This window comes from Echinops telfairi, unplaced genomic scaffold (assembly GCF_000313985.2).
Source record: "Echinops telfairi isolate 266 unplaced genomic scaffold, ASM31398v2 ScPeMD7_53;HRSCAF=182, whole genome shotgun sequence".
Lineage (NCBI taxonomy): Eukaryota > Metazoa > Chordata > Mammalia > Afrosoricida > Tenrecidae > Echinops > Echinops telfairi.
Window position 1 is genome coordinate 19,921,542 of NW_022103951.1, and position 12,452 is coordinate 19,933,993.

Sequence of the window (12,452 nt, forward strand, 5' to 3'; positions counted from 1 at the left end):
CATGCTCTGTACCCGCAGAAAGGGAAGGCGACAAGGCTAGGCTGCATCACGGCACTGGAGAGACATCCCATGCGTCTTTCCGTGGTCACGAGGCCGAGGGGGTAGAGAATACAGTCACCACCCGGCACGGGATGTCTGCCTGTCGGCACCGCGACAAGATGTGCCGATTGGCGGATCACAGACGTGCACATCCCCGCAAAGACCGCACGCTCGCAGGCTTCCTGTGCGGCACGGAGCGAGATCATGTCTGTGGATTTGCCGACGGGCAGGTTTCTCCGAGGAAAAAAACACCCCTGGACCAGGACGTGACCGGCACCGGTCGGGACCAGCGTGGCCACATGTGGCAGGGGCAGGAGCCCTAAGGGGGCTGAGTGAGGCGGCTGGGCTGGCCCTCCCCTCCGGCTGGGCGTTCCTGGCACACCCAGTCCAAGTCCACGGGAGAAGGGCTGGGAAGCTGAGAGTCTCAGGCTGCTTCCTGGTACGTTTGTGGCAGCCGACGAGGGTTAGGGATGGGGAGACGTCGTTTAGCCGGGCGGGAGAAGCAGAGAGCCACGGCGGCATCAGCTCCAAACCAGCTGGGGGGGAACCACGTGCTCCGGGCGGGCTGCGCGAGAGTGAGTGGAGGCGCCCGGCTGGCATGAGTCGGGCTGGGACGCCTTCTGTTTCTTCCTCTGTAATGAAGGTGCATTTCAGTGAGAACACAGTAGAGCCCATGGGGGGGACATGCCTGTACACAGGACTGCTCCCTCCCCAGAGGGTCAGTGCCCTGTTGGGTTTCCAGCGGCAGGGACATCCCTGAAACTGCTTGTAAGCGCATTCTTCCAAGGGTCTCTGGGTGCATTCGAACCTCCCACCTTGGGGGTATAGCCAGTAATGGGCCAGCTGCGCCCGGCAGGGGTTGCAGTGAGCATGACACTTCTCTATCCTCCTGACGCCCGGTCAACTGGGACAGACGAAGGGCCGTGTCCTCCCCGGGGACAGGAGATGACTTGCCCTGGGGAAGGCACTGAGTGGACAGGCGCAGATCTCTGAGCCCCTATGTCCCCGCTGACTCTGCAGCTCCCACGGGCTTCCACACGGGTCCGCGTCACGGCAGGTGGGAAAGGAACTGGCCACTCTCCTTCCGGCCCAAAGAACAGGCACACCCCGTGAGGCTGGCACCCTGGGACCAAGCCCTCTGTCACCGTGGGGCCTGGAGCTCAGAGAAACCACAGCCGAGGGCCACGCGCACTTTCAAGGCTGTTGCTCTCGGAGTAACCCTGAGAGTTTCAGAGAATTCAATAAGCAGAGAATGGCCTTGGAAAATACAGGGGCTCCCAACCGTCTGCTGGTGCCCCTGTGACTGCGAGGCCGGCCTTGTCTGGGAAAGGAGCGGCGTAGGGGCTGGTCTTATCCACACAACGGGTTGTGTTCCCAGCGGGGGCACACGTCGTCAAAGACCAGGTCTTGAACCCATTATACTCCGTAAGCAGTTGCACACTGTGTGTATTATCAGTCCCGGAATGCCAACATCCATCAAGGGGCGAGCCTGGCTTGCGTCTCAGGCCATGGACCTCGTTTGCTGGCCACCCTGCCAAGGCCCTGACTTCGCGTGAGCCTGGTGTGTGAGGCACTTTGAACAAACAAGAAACAAAGAGTGGTTCGGGAGGTCAGGGCCAGTCAGCTACAAGAAGCCAGGGAAGGTGGAGGCTGCCACGTGAGGCGTGAAGGTCAGAACCAGCACCTAACGAAGATGGCAGCCGCGGGGAACCCCGAAGGACGGCACTCAATGATGGTTAGAACGATGCTCGGGTGCTGCCGGAGGAGGTGCCGAGATGCGACGCCAACCCTTTTCATTGAAGCAATTGCTCCTTCCGTTGACACGGCCGTGAGGTTCCTCATGGTGGGGCTTCTACAGAGGAGAGGGCATGCAGATAGAAGCAGGGAACAGCACGCAGGGTCCAAGGCATGGCTTGTGTGGTCCGGACACCATCTGTTGCCAATTTGAGACGATTCACAGGGAAGGGGTGGAGTTGACCTGTCCATTGGGTCACAGCTTGATGACCTCATTTGGAGGTGCCGCAGAGATAAGTAGCTCACTCCCTGCAAAACATGCCTGTTGATGAGACACACGGAGCTACGCTAGAGCCCCGGAGCTGGAGGAGCCACGTGGAGACCCACCCACACCGGCGCTGAGATGCTTCCAGCACCACTGGATCCCTGAGATGCTTCCACCGCCACTGGATCCACAAGACTTCCCACCCACTGTCCTGTGGTCTTCCTGCATTCAGTGTCATTGCATGTACTACGTGACTCTGAAGAGGACTTTATAGATTGGTATCGGACATCTGGGCTAATACAGGACTTATGAGAACTTGACCTGGATGGGCTGGGATGTTATATCCAAGAGTGTACAATTGCTCTTGGATATAAAGCTCTTTCTTATACACATATGAGTCTCCCTGGATTTGTTTCTCTAGTCTACCCGGACTCACACAACCAGGCATCCACGCGGACCGGCAGATGCAATACACTGATTCTAGAAATAAACATATCCCCCTTGTCTCCCATGACTTGTCCACAACGACGGGGCTAATGCCACGCACAAAGTCCTACGCTCCCCCTGAGCACATCTGCGGGCTCTTACAGTTTCACGCTCCTGGAAATCAGAAAGCAACTCGGACTCTCACACCTGAATTCCAACACTAAACCGCAGGGGAATCAATCAATTTGGTGGCAGAATAAATAAATCAGGGCCTTCCCATTAGAAGACTCCATTCCAAAGGGGTGTGGAACACACGGTGGACCTCAGCCACACCCCAAGTTCCCTTTTCTCTTAAGAGTGCTTTGGAAGGTCCGGGCCTCGGGAACGACTCCGCACGTTCTTTCCAACCTAGTTAGAGATACGTAACCTGACGCCTTCTCCTCTCCTGCGATACTTACGTTGGGGAGGGCTGTGCTCTGTTATTGTAGGGTGACGCGAACGTCAGTCTCAGTAAAGTAACGTCAAACCCAGCCCCCTTCTCTGCATGGAGAACCAAACATTTACATGCAAGCTGCGCCTCCTGCTCAGTAACTGGGGCTGACAGATTAAATCTCGTTTTGACACCCGCTCCCCCAAGGGCGGCACCGTTAAGAGGCCCGTCGCTCGGGAGCCGCCCCGTGCCGCGCCTTTATTTACTTATTTATTCTGGTTTTTCCTCCCTGGTAATGAAGTTCCAATGAAAGTGTTATCCCAGGAAATGGCATCTGAGAGTCCCAAGATTGATGGCTGACGTTAAATCACTCCGGTTAATGAGGCACTAAATTGATGAGCAGGGACCAAGGAGCCGGTGGCAGTGAAGCAGGAAGTGCCGCTGCCTTTCCCGGGGGACAAAGCCAAGGCCAAGCACTGGGAGGGACGCGGTGGCCTGCCCAGCGGCAGACAAGCGTCTCCTCGGCAGCACACAGCTCGCTGACTGGTCGGCTGCTGCCAGTCTGCTCAGGTCTTACGCAGAACCGTCCCACGTGGCTGGGACCTGCAGCATCTCCGTGATCTTTGCCATGTTGTGGTCCCACGGGGAGGCCACCTTCCCACCCACTGCTGCCCGTGCTGTGGGATCGACCGCAGCTCAGAGCAACCTTCAGGACAGGGCGGCACTTCGCCGACGACCCCAGGCTGCAGCTCTGGACAGAGGGCCTCCAGTCTCCCCTGGCCCCGCTCCTGGGTTTGAACTGGCAAACGTGAACTTGCGGTTGGTAACCCGGCACGTAACTCTCTGTGCCACCAGGGGTGGGGGGGCTCTTGTACCACCAATAGGTGCCATGATCGCCTCCCGGACTATGAGTGTGCGGGCACATTTCCATACAGAAGGCAGCCACGGAAACCACTGGGGCGTGGCATCTAGTCCACGCAGACTTGACGGCGAGGAGTCTGATCTGGTTCGGGTTCGGTGTCATCAGTGCCGTCAAGCCCACCCCCACCCAGTGAGCAAAACACCACGCAGGCCCGAGTCAGCCGCACAGCCGCTATGTCTGCGCCATTGTGGGAGCCGCAGGGTCAGGCCGCCCTGTCAAAGCTCTTCCTCTATCGCAGCCTCTCTGCCGCACCAGTAGGACGCCCTTTGCCAGGCACGGGTCTCTGTGACCACGAAAGCCAGCTGCCGCGACCGCGGAGCGGACAGAACGCCCGGCCGGATCCGGAAGAGGATGAGGGACATCACTGCTGACCCAGAGGGTCTTGGCTGAGAGCAGAGACCAGGACGCGGTGGGCTTCTGACTCCGTGGTTGCACAGACGTGGGACTGCGCGGAGCCACGGCCACGGCCCACGCCTGCACACGTGGCACCACCACGTGGGCCAGAAGGGACGAGGACCTGTAGCCCTGACGGAGGAAGATAAAGACCGCAGACTGCCGAATGTAAAGAACACCCACACGCCCCAGAGTAGACAACTGTTGTTGTTGTTGCTGTGCACCATCCGCTCCGTGATGCCCCACCGTGACCCGGCCACAAAACAGCACACCACCACCCGGCCCTGCCGTCCTCCCAACCATCCCCTCGCCGGAGCCCAGGGCGGCAGCCACGGGCCCCACCCACCTCCCAGATGCCCGCCTCTGCCTCGCGGACCCTCCGCTTTCCCAGCACGAGGTCCTTCCCAGGGACCGGCCCCCACCTCGCACTAAACAGAGCAGAGATGGAGCTGTCAGGCCGTGTGCTTCACGGGACCTGTGGTCATCTCCACGGAGCAGTCACCAGGATGCACGCGCGTTCCACGTGGCAAGTCTGCAAAGAGAGACCTTCTGTAAACGCCGAAGAGAGAGATGCCACTTGGGGAGCAAGGGGCGCCGTTCAAAACCATGACGGGTCCATCCCCAACATGCAGGCGAGGCCGGGGAGTGGACAGGGCAGGCCGGCGAGGCTGCGTTCCCTTGCCAGGTTCCCGGGAGCCACCAGGCCCAGAAGGACGCACGGCAGGCTTCGTAGAGTCAAGGGTCAGCAGAAACCCTCGAAGGAGGTGGGCTGGCTCTGGGGCTGCAGCCATCGACTGGTACGTGGTGGCAACGGCGGAGGCCGGACCGGGCCTGGACAGTGTCCCAGTCTGCGGTTCGCTCAGAAGGTCCGGGGCTCAACGCCACCAGCTGTTCTGCAGGATGAAAGATGAGGCAGCTTGCTCCTGGGAAGACGGCGGGTGTGCAAACCCGCAGGGCCGCCCTGCTCTGGGCGGTGAGTGGAAATGGACTTGGAGGCGAGGCATCCGGTTTGGGAGAACGCTCAGCTAATAAGGGGGCCTGGCGCCCCAGAGCTGAGAAGCACTTGGCTGTGATGCCAACGTGGGTCGTTTGGACGCAATGGCTGCTGCCCTGGAGAGAAGACAGGTGAACAGCTGCCATGGAGCCTGGAAACCCTAGGGACAGTGCTGACAGTGCTCCTGTGGCCGGGCCGTCCACTCAACGGCACGGGTTTACAGGCTCATTGAAGAGGCTCCACTGACAGTGGGATGGACGAAGCGCTTGGGCAGCCGTCTGAACCCCGCAGTCCCTCCGGGAGAAAGGTGTGGGCACCTCTCCTGCCAACTGGAGAAAAGGGGTGGGGTCTAGCCTGTCAATCAGGCCACAGCCTGTGGCCTGTGTGGGTGTGGCCTTCTCCTCAGGATTCTGAGAAATCCTGTCTTCCTCCCTGGAGGTGGGACACACTCCCTCTACCTTCCCTGTCCTGCTGTGGAGACTCAGAGACGTGGAGGAGCCACATGGAGACCCACGCCAGTGTTAAGATGCTTCCTCCACCGCTGGATCCACAAGACTTTCCACCCACCGGCCTGTGGTCTTCCTGCACTCGGCATCATTGCATGTGCTGAGTGAGCCGAAGAGGAATTTACAAACTGCTATAGGACATGTGTCTGCCTCCAGGGGTGGCCCCGGGAGCAGCCCGGCCCCGAGAGCTGTCAGTTCCCTACCATGCTCCCTCTGAGCTTGGCTTCCTGGGACTCTACACCCACCGGGCTGTGATCTCCCTGCTTCCGGCTTCACCTTTCTGCGTAGCCAGCCTGCAGCCATGTGGGGCTGAAGGGGGCCTGGTGAGCTTCAGACCTACGGCTGGCCGGGGCTGGGCTGCGCTGGGCGGGCCGCCCTCCAGGTGTGAAGTAGGTTCTTGATAGAAAGCTCTTTCTCATCCTCAGAGGAGCGTCCGGGTTTGCTCCTCTAGAGAGCCTGACACAAGGGCCAAGGTTCTGTGAGGACCGAGTCGGTTACTGTCTCAAACATCCATGACCGCCGGCTTTCCAAGAAGATGCCGACAGTAAATGCAATCGACTGCAGACCCGAAGGTTGGTGGTTCACGTCCGATGAGAGGTCCTTCTGCAGGAAGGCCCGGGTGAGCAGATTCCAGACAGTGAAAGTCCCGTGGAACACGGCCCCCTGGGACACCCATGGTGGCACCTGGGGGTGCAATGACCGTTTCGGTTTTAAATGCAAAGGGTCTGCAAACAGGAGAGACATCAGACAAAAACAGCAGCGTGTTCTGGGGTTAACACCCAAGATGCCAGCAGCCCGGAGCACTCCCCTCAGCACCTGGTTTTGAGCGAAGGCCCTGCTTGGCCCTGCGCACTGCACACACAGCCTGTGCTCATGAAAAAGCAAGACTCCCAGCTTCCCACACGCTCTGTGCCGGGAAAGGGCCAGCCTGGCGGGGACGCTGGTGTCCAGACAGCAGGGCTCTTGGCATCTGGGGGAGGGGGCTCGTCTGGATCCCTTTCACGCAGTGCTGACGGCACACAATGCCTTCTGAAGAGCCCCCGTGAGCCCCCTGTTTGATGCTAAGGAACATGTTCGGCCTGTCTATATGCAATAGGCAGGCCAAGGGGTCCCATCTGATCTCCGCTGGCTCCCCTACTGCCAAGAGGAGGCATCAGACAGGGCTCCCCACTCCGTCTTCCTCGACCTTCTCTGCCACCCACCCTTCTTCCCGTGGCTCACCCGTGGCTCACTCACTGCCACCAACTCGATGGAGACTCACAGCGGCCCTACAGGACGGGGAAGAACCCCCGTGGGTTCCAACTCTGTCCCTCTTCACGGGAGGACAAAGCCGCGTCTTGTTCCCCGGGAGCAGCTGGTGGTCTTGAACCGCCGGCCTGTGGTGAGCAGCCCAATGCGTAACCACTGCTCCACCGGGGCTCCCAGAAGAGATGTCGAAGAGAAGGACATGTAGAGGGGAGCAGTACACTGTCATCCAAGGAAGATCCGGCGGGAGAATGAGTTCTTCAGACGACTGCCCCTGTGCCGGGGACCGCAGAGACCAGGAGAGACCGCGCCAGCGTGCAGGAAGCTCTCTGAGGGGCACCGCCCCCCAGATGTTGAAGGCAAACGCCCTGCCTTCTCTGTAGACCTAACAGACAGAGAAGGCCTGGGGCAGTCAGCCGCTCAGCTGGGGGGATGCAGCTCTTTGTAAAAGTCACCCCGCTTCTTCAGGGGGCATAGAGAACTAACACCCAGTCCTCTGGAAACCAGCCCCTGTGCTTGACAGGCAGGTGCCCATCCGTGGGCAGGACCTGGGGATGCTGCGTAGCACGCCTGTAAGCCGTGGTCCCTCTCGTGGGGGAGAATGGCGCCAAGGCCAGGCGGGGACTCACCGTTTCAGGGAGACGCTTGGAGGAGGGATGAGCGGACTCCACATGCAGAACGGCCCCCAAACTTGGGGAACGGGGCACGGGGAGGGCGGGGAAAGCCCCCGGAGGGATACGAGGCGTTGGATGAATAAGTTAAAATAAAAAAATGGAAAGGTGTGGGAAACAGAACAGGGAAGAGAGTGTGCAGACAGACTCTCAACATTCAAGAAGTCTGGGAGGCCGGGGCTCCCGCGGAAGGAACCTTCACATCCGTGGGCTGGACGTGGCTGCGGCCCACTCACGGTCTCCTAAGTAAACGCTACCCCCCACGACGTCCCCCATAACAATGCCCCATCTGAGGTGCTGTTTGCAAACAATGGCCACTGTCTACACACTGGGAGGTCAACTGCTTGCAGGCCGTCTGACGTCTAAAGCAATCAGACCCAGTGTCCGTCCCACCCTCAGTAGGGCCCACTCCCCTCTGAGAAGGAGAATGCATGGTTCCCCTGAGGGGGAGACACAGACACCCGAGGTCAAGCCTGCTCAGGGAGGACTGAGGTGAGGCTGCCTCTCGAGCCCGCCCATCTTGTCACCTGTGTGCCTCCCCTTCCTACTGCGTGTACCCCGCAGCTTGTCCCCCACCTGCTACGTGTCTTGTCTGTTGTTCACCCCTTCCTGTGTCCGTGCTTGCCGAGCCTGCATGACCGGGGTCACATCGGCCGTGAGATTACATGACTCTCTCTGCACGAACCTGGCTCCTGGAGTCATGACTGGGAAGGTGAGCCCTTGCATGCTTTATCTTGTCTGATGTCTCTTTAATTCACCCCCCGATGACACAACCGCCCCCAAGGGCCCGCTCGGTTGTGGGGAGGTGGTCCCCACAGAAAGGAAAGGATTCAGATGAGGGGTGGCCAAAAAATCAATAAAGAACCAGAGGGACAGACAGAGAGACGGGCAGAGGAGCAGCCAGCAGGCGAGCAGGGTGAGATTCCCGAGGGAAAACAGGGTGGTCACGGGAACAGGAATCCCCCGGCTGCGGCCAGGAAGGCTCCTGGGGAAAGACTTCGGATGGGTGTCGTTCCAGAAACGCAGGTCGGAACCCAGCCTGGTCACATGAGAGGAAACAGAGAGAGGAGCAAGCCTCTCTCAATCTCTCTCTGTCCACCCCGCCCGTGTGTGTGTGTGTGTGTGTGTGTGTGTGTGTGTGTGTGTGAGAGAGAGAGAGAGAGAGAGACCACCACGGCTGGATTCATTCAGCCAATCTGGGCCTCGGCATCCACCGGCTGCCGCACCCTTCGCTGCCTCTGCTTCATCACTGGCTCCTTTCCATCATCAGCCTCCACAAGTCGGAAGCCTGACGGGAACCAGCCGCTGAGACCTTTCTGGCCGTCAATCTGTGTGAGTCTGGGGGGCTAGAGGAACAAATCCAGAGAGATCGTCGAGAAAGAGGTTTGTACAAAGGGTACGTGTCTATTAAGAAACCATCCTAGCTCAGTCCAGATCAAGTCCCTAAGTCCGATATCAGCCCACATGTCTGATGCCAGTCTGTAAAGTCCTCTTCAGACTCACGCAACACATGCAATGGCACAGAGCGCAGGAAGATCACAGGCCAGTGGGGGAAAGTGCTGTGGATCCAGTGGTGGTGGAAACATGTCAGCGCTGGCGTGGGTCTCCACGTAGCTCCTCCAGCTGCGGGGCTCTGGTTCCATCAGCTTAGCTCCACGTATCCTGTCAGCAAGCAGCAGCCAAGGGAGTGAGCCTGGCATCCAGCAAGCTATCTCTCTCCGTGGCACCTCCAAAGGGTCATCCAGCTGAGACCTGAGTGACCGGCTGGACTCCACCCCTTCCCTCTTGACACTAGATGATGTTCCGGCCACAGACACACCAGGCTTCCCTGCCTGTGCTTCTATGGAGACCCACGTCCTGGCGGTAATGAACAGTCGCCTCCACACGGGACACCGCTGCTGCTGGCACCAGCGCAGACGCAAGGGCGCTTCAAAACGCTCACGAGAAAGTGTACTGAAAATATAAAGGCTTTTTGTTGTTGTTTGACGCTTTATTTATTTACTTCAATCATTTTATTGGGGTGTCTTGGGGATGACAACATTAGCAACCTTCCAGGGGAGCCCCACTCAGCCCCACCCGGTAGCTGTGGGTCAGAGCCACCTGGGCCATACACACTCTTGAAAGCCGTGGGCACAGTGGGCGGTGAATGCCTGCCACTGTGAACGGACAGGCTGCCTCCACCCAAAGGCGCCCAAGAGGACAGTCACTTCTCAAGACACGGCCACAAAAGGTATCGGACATCTGATCTACGCTGCCACACGTGGGCTACAACCAAAGACGGGGGTGCTGGTCCACCCAGAGAGGCCTCGGCGGCCGTCCCATTTGGGAATGAGCTGACGGCCCAAACCCTGTCCGCTTCGCCTGCAGGAGTCAAAGCAAGCACAAGGGAGGAGACTGTCATGGGCCAGAAGCCGGTCGAGAGAGGCCCATCTTGGGGTGTCCCCAAGAAAAGACAAGCCGCATCTCGGTAGCAGCTCGGAGACCAGCAGAGCTCTTGGAAGAGGGCTGGGAAAGGGCCTCTGCTGCCCCCAGGGTCTGCACGGGCAGAGCAGCGGCCCTCAAAGCGGCGGGGCTTGTACTGTCCGGTTCCAGAGTGGGGCTGTGGTCCAGTTCACCGAGAGCATAAGGCAGCGTGGAGGGGTGTCAATGTCAGGCCCAGGAGGCCAAACACAAGGCCTGTCAGGGCCAACAGGGTGGGGCTGTGTGGGGAGAGACGTGGACGGTGGGGCGGGGAGGGGTCAGCCCCAAGCCAAGGCAGGGGAGCTGGCCTCACGGAGGCCTGGAAGGTGACACTGAAGTCCAGGGCCAAGAGGCCTCCACCCGGTTCCCAGAGACCATGACCAAGGCCCAGGCCCGGAGGGCAGGATGCCCGGACTGTCCCAGGGAAGAGGATCACTTTCCATCTTGGAGAACGGATGCTGTCTGTACTGCTGGGCTCTGGGGTGGCTTGGCGTCTGCGGGCCCTTCTCCCCCTCCCGCATTTCCCCCTCACAACCCACAGGTCCTCTGCCTGCGGCTGTTCGGCTGTGACACGCTGCCACCGGGCCACTTCAGGTGCCACGGGCTCAGAGGAGCAGGAAGCTTGCCCCGGCATGGCCAGCCTCGCCCAGGTTCGATCTGGTGGCTCAGAAGATGAGAATTTGGACTTGGGACGGGCTTAAGACTTTGTGGATAAAGGGGCGCATGTGACACAGACATGCATGTGGGAGGGGGCCAAGGGTGGCATGCTGTGAGCTGAATTGTGTCCCCACCCCAAGTTATGTGTTCCAAACCCTAACTTGCATGCCTGCGTGTGCAACCCCATTTGGAAAAGGTTTTCCTCGTGGTGCGGTGATGAGACGAGGTGAGCATGGGGAGCCTCGGGAGTCGAGCTCCTGCAGGTGGGAAGACATTAAGCATCCAGGAATGAGACATGGAGTCAAGAGATGCCAAGACTCGCCGAGTTCTGCACAGAACCAGGAAGACGACGCTGGAGAGACAGGGCCTTCCCCCACAAGGGGAGGGACGAGTCTGAGACACGAGTCTGAGAGACAGAAAGTCTTCGCTCAGCGCTGGCGCTGTGCATGCAGATGTGCAGCCCCCGCACCGGAAACCGGGTAGAAAGACGGGCTTTCGACTCCTGTCGGGCGTCACAGTCTTGGAAGCCCACAGAGACAGCTCCACCGGCCGCTACCGACCCCAGCACCATGCATGAGTGAGCCTGCAGGAGAATGAGCAGTTGATGGTTCAGTGCATCCATTTCTGGTGTTCCCACCATCGCAGGGCTAGCGACCAGAGGCGGGCAGGAGGCAAGGATGGCCGAGGGCTGCTTCACCAAGGAGAGAGGAGACGGGGCGCTAATGGGAAACAGGCGGGGCTCCGGTTCCCATTGCAGCCACGGACGCCAGGTCACCAGCGCTGACCTGGACATGTGCGCGAGGGATGGGTCGCGCTGATTGAATGAGACAGTGTGAAAAGATTGCTGGTCTCCAACGTGACTGCTATCCCGGTCGATTAGAATCCGGCCGTGTGATGAGCACCGGGCTCCAAGACCGAGCAATCTGGTGGGATCTCCACGCAGCCCCTCCATTTGGATCTGTCTTCTTGAATCATCCTGGCGCTCGGGGGAAGCGTGTGTTTGACAACAGGACGCCCTCTCTCAAGACTCATTTTCCCTTCAGTTGTCGAACTTGGCGTTTGTTTGTTTTTTCACCCTTTGCTTAAAACATATCAAATTCAAATCAAAACCAAGTGAAGGGGGCCGGGAGAAGCCCTCAATTACACAGACACACACACACACACACACACACTCGTGCTTCTCCATATCAGAGGAGAGAGAAACGTGGGTTTTGTTGTAGATGGCACTGTGATCTCTAGAAATGTGTTTTAAATTCTAACCTCTGTGCCTATGGCTGTCAGCCTGGGGGGTGTGGACCGTGCTCAGGGGGCTACTAAGGTCGGAGCTGTGCCGGGCGAGGCGTCCTTCTACAAGGGGTCAAAGGACCAGAGGAGGACAAGCGAGAGGGAAAAGGGAAGGCTGAGGCCACGGCAGACAGAGAACGCGAAGGGAGACAGGGCTGCTGCTGTCATCGGGCGACCTGCAGTCAGCACCCGAGCCACGGCGACCCGTGCACAGCTGTCCGCGCCACGGTGCCCACGCCTGAGCCCCTGGCTGCAGCCACGGTGTCTGCCATTCTCTTTGAGGACCCTGTTTCACGGCCCTTCCACTTCCCCAAGCACGATGGCCCTTCCCAGGGACCGGTCTCTCCTGACAAAGTCTCGCATCCTCGCCTCTACGGAGCGCTCTGGCCGTACTTCTTGCAGGACAGATCCGTTTGTCCTTTGAGC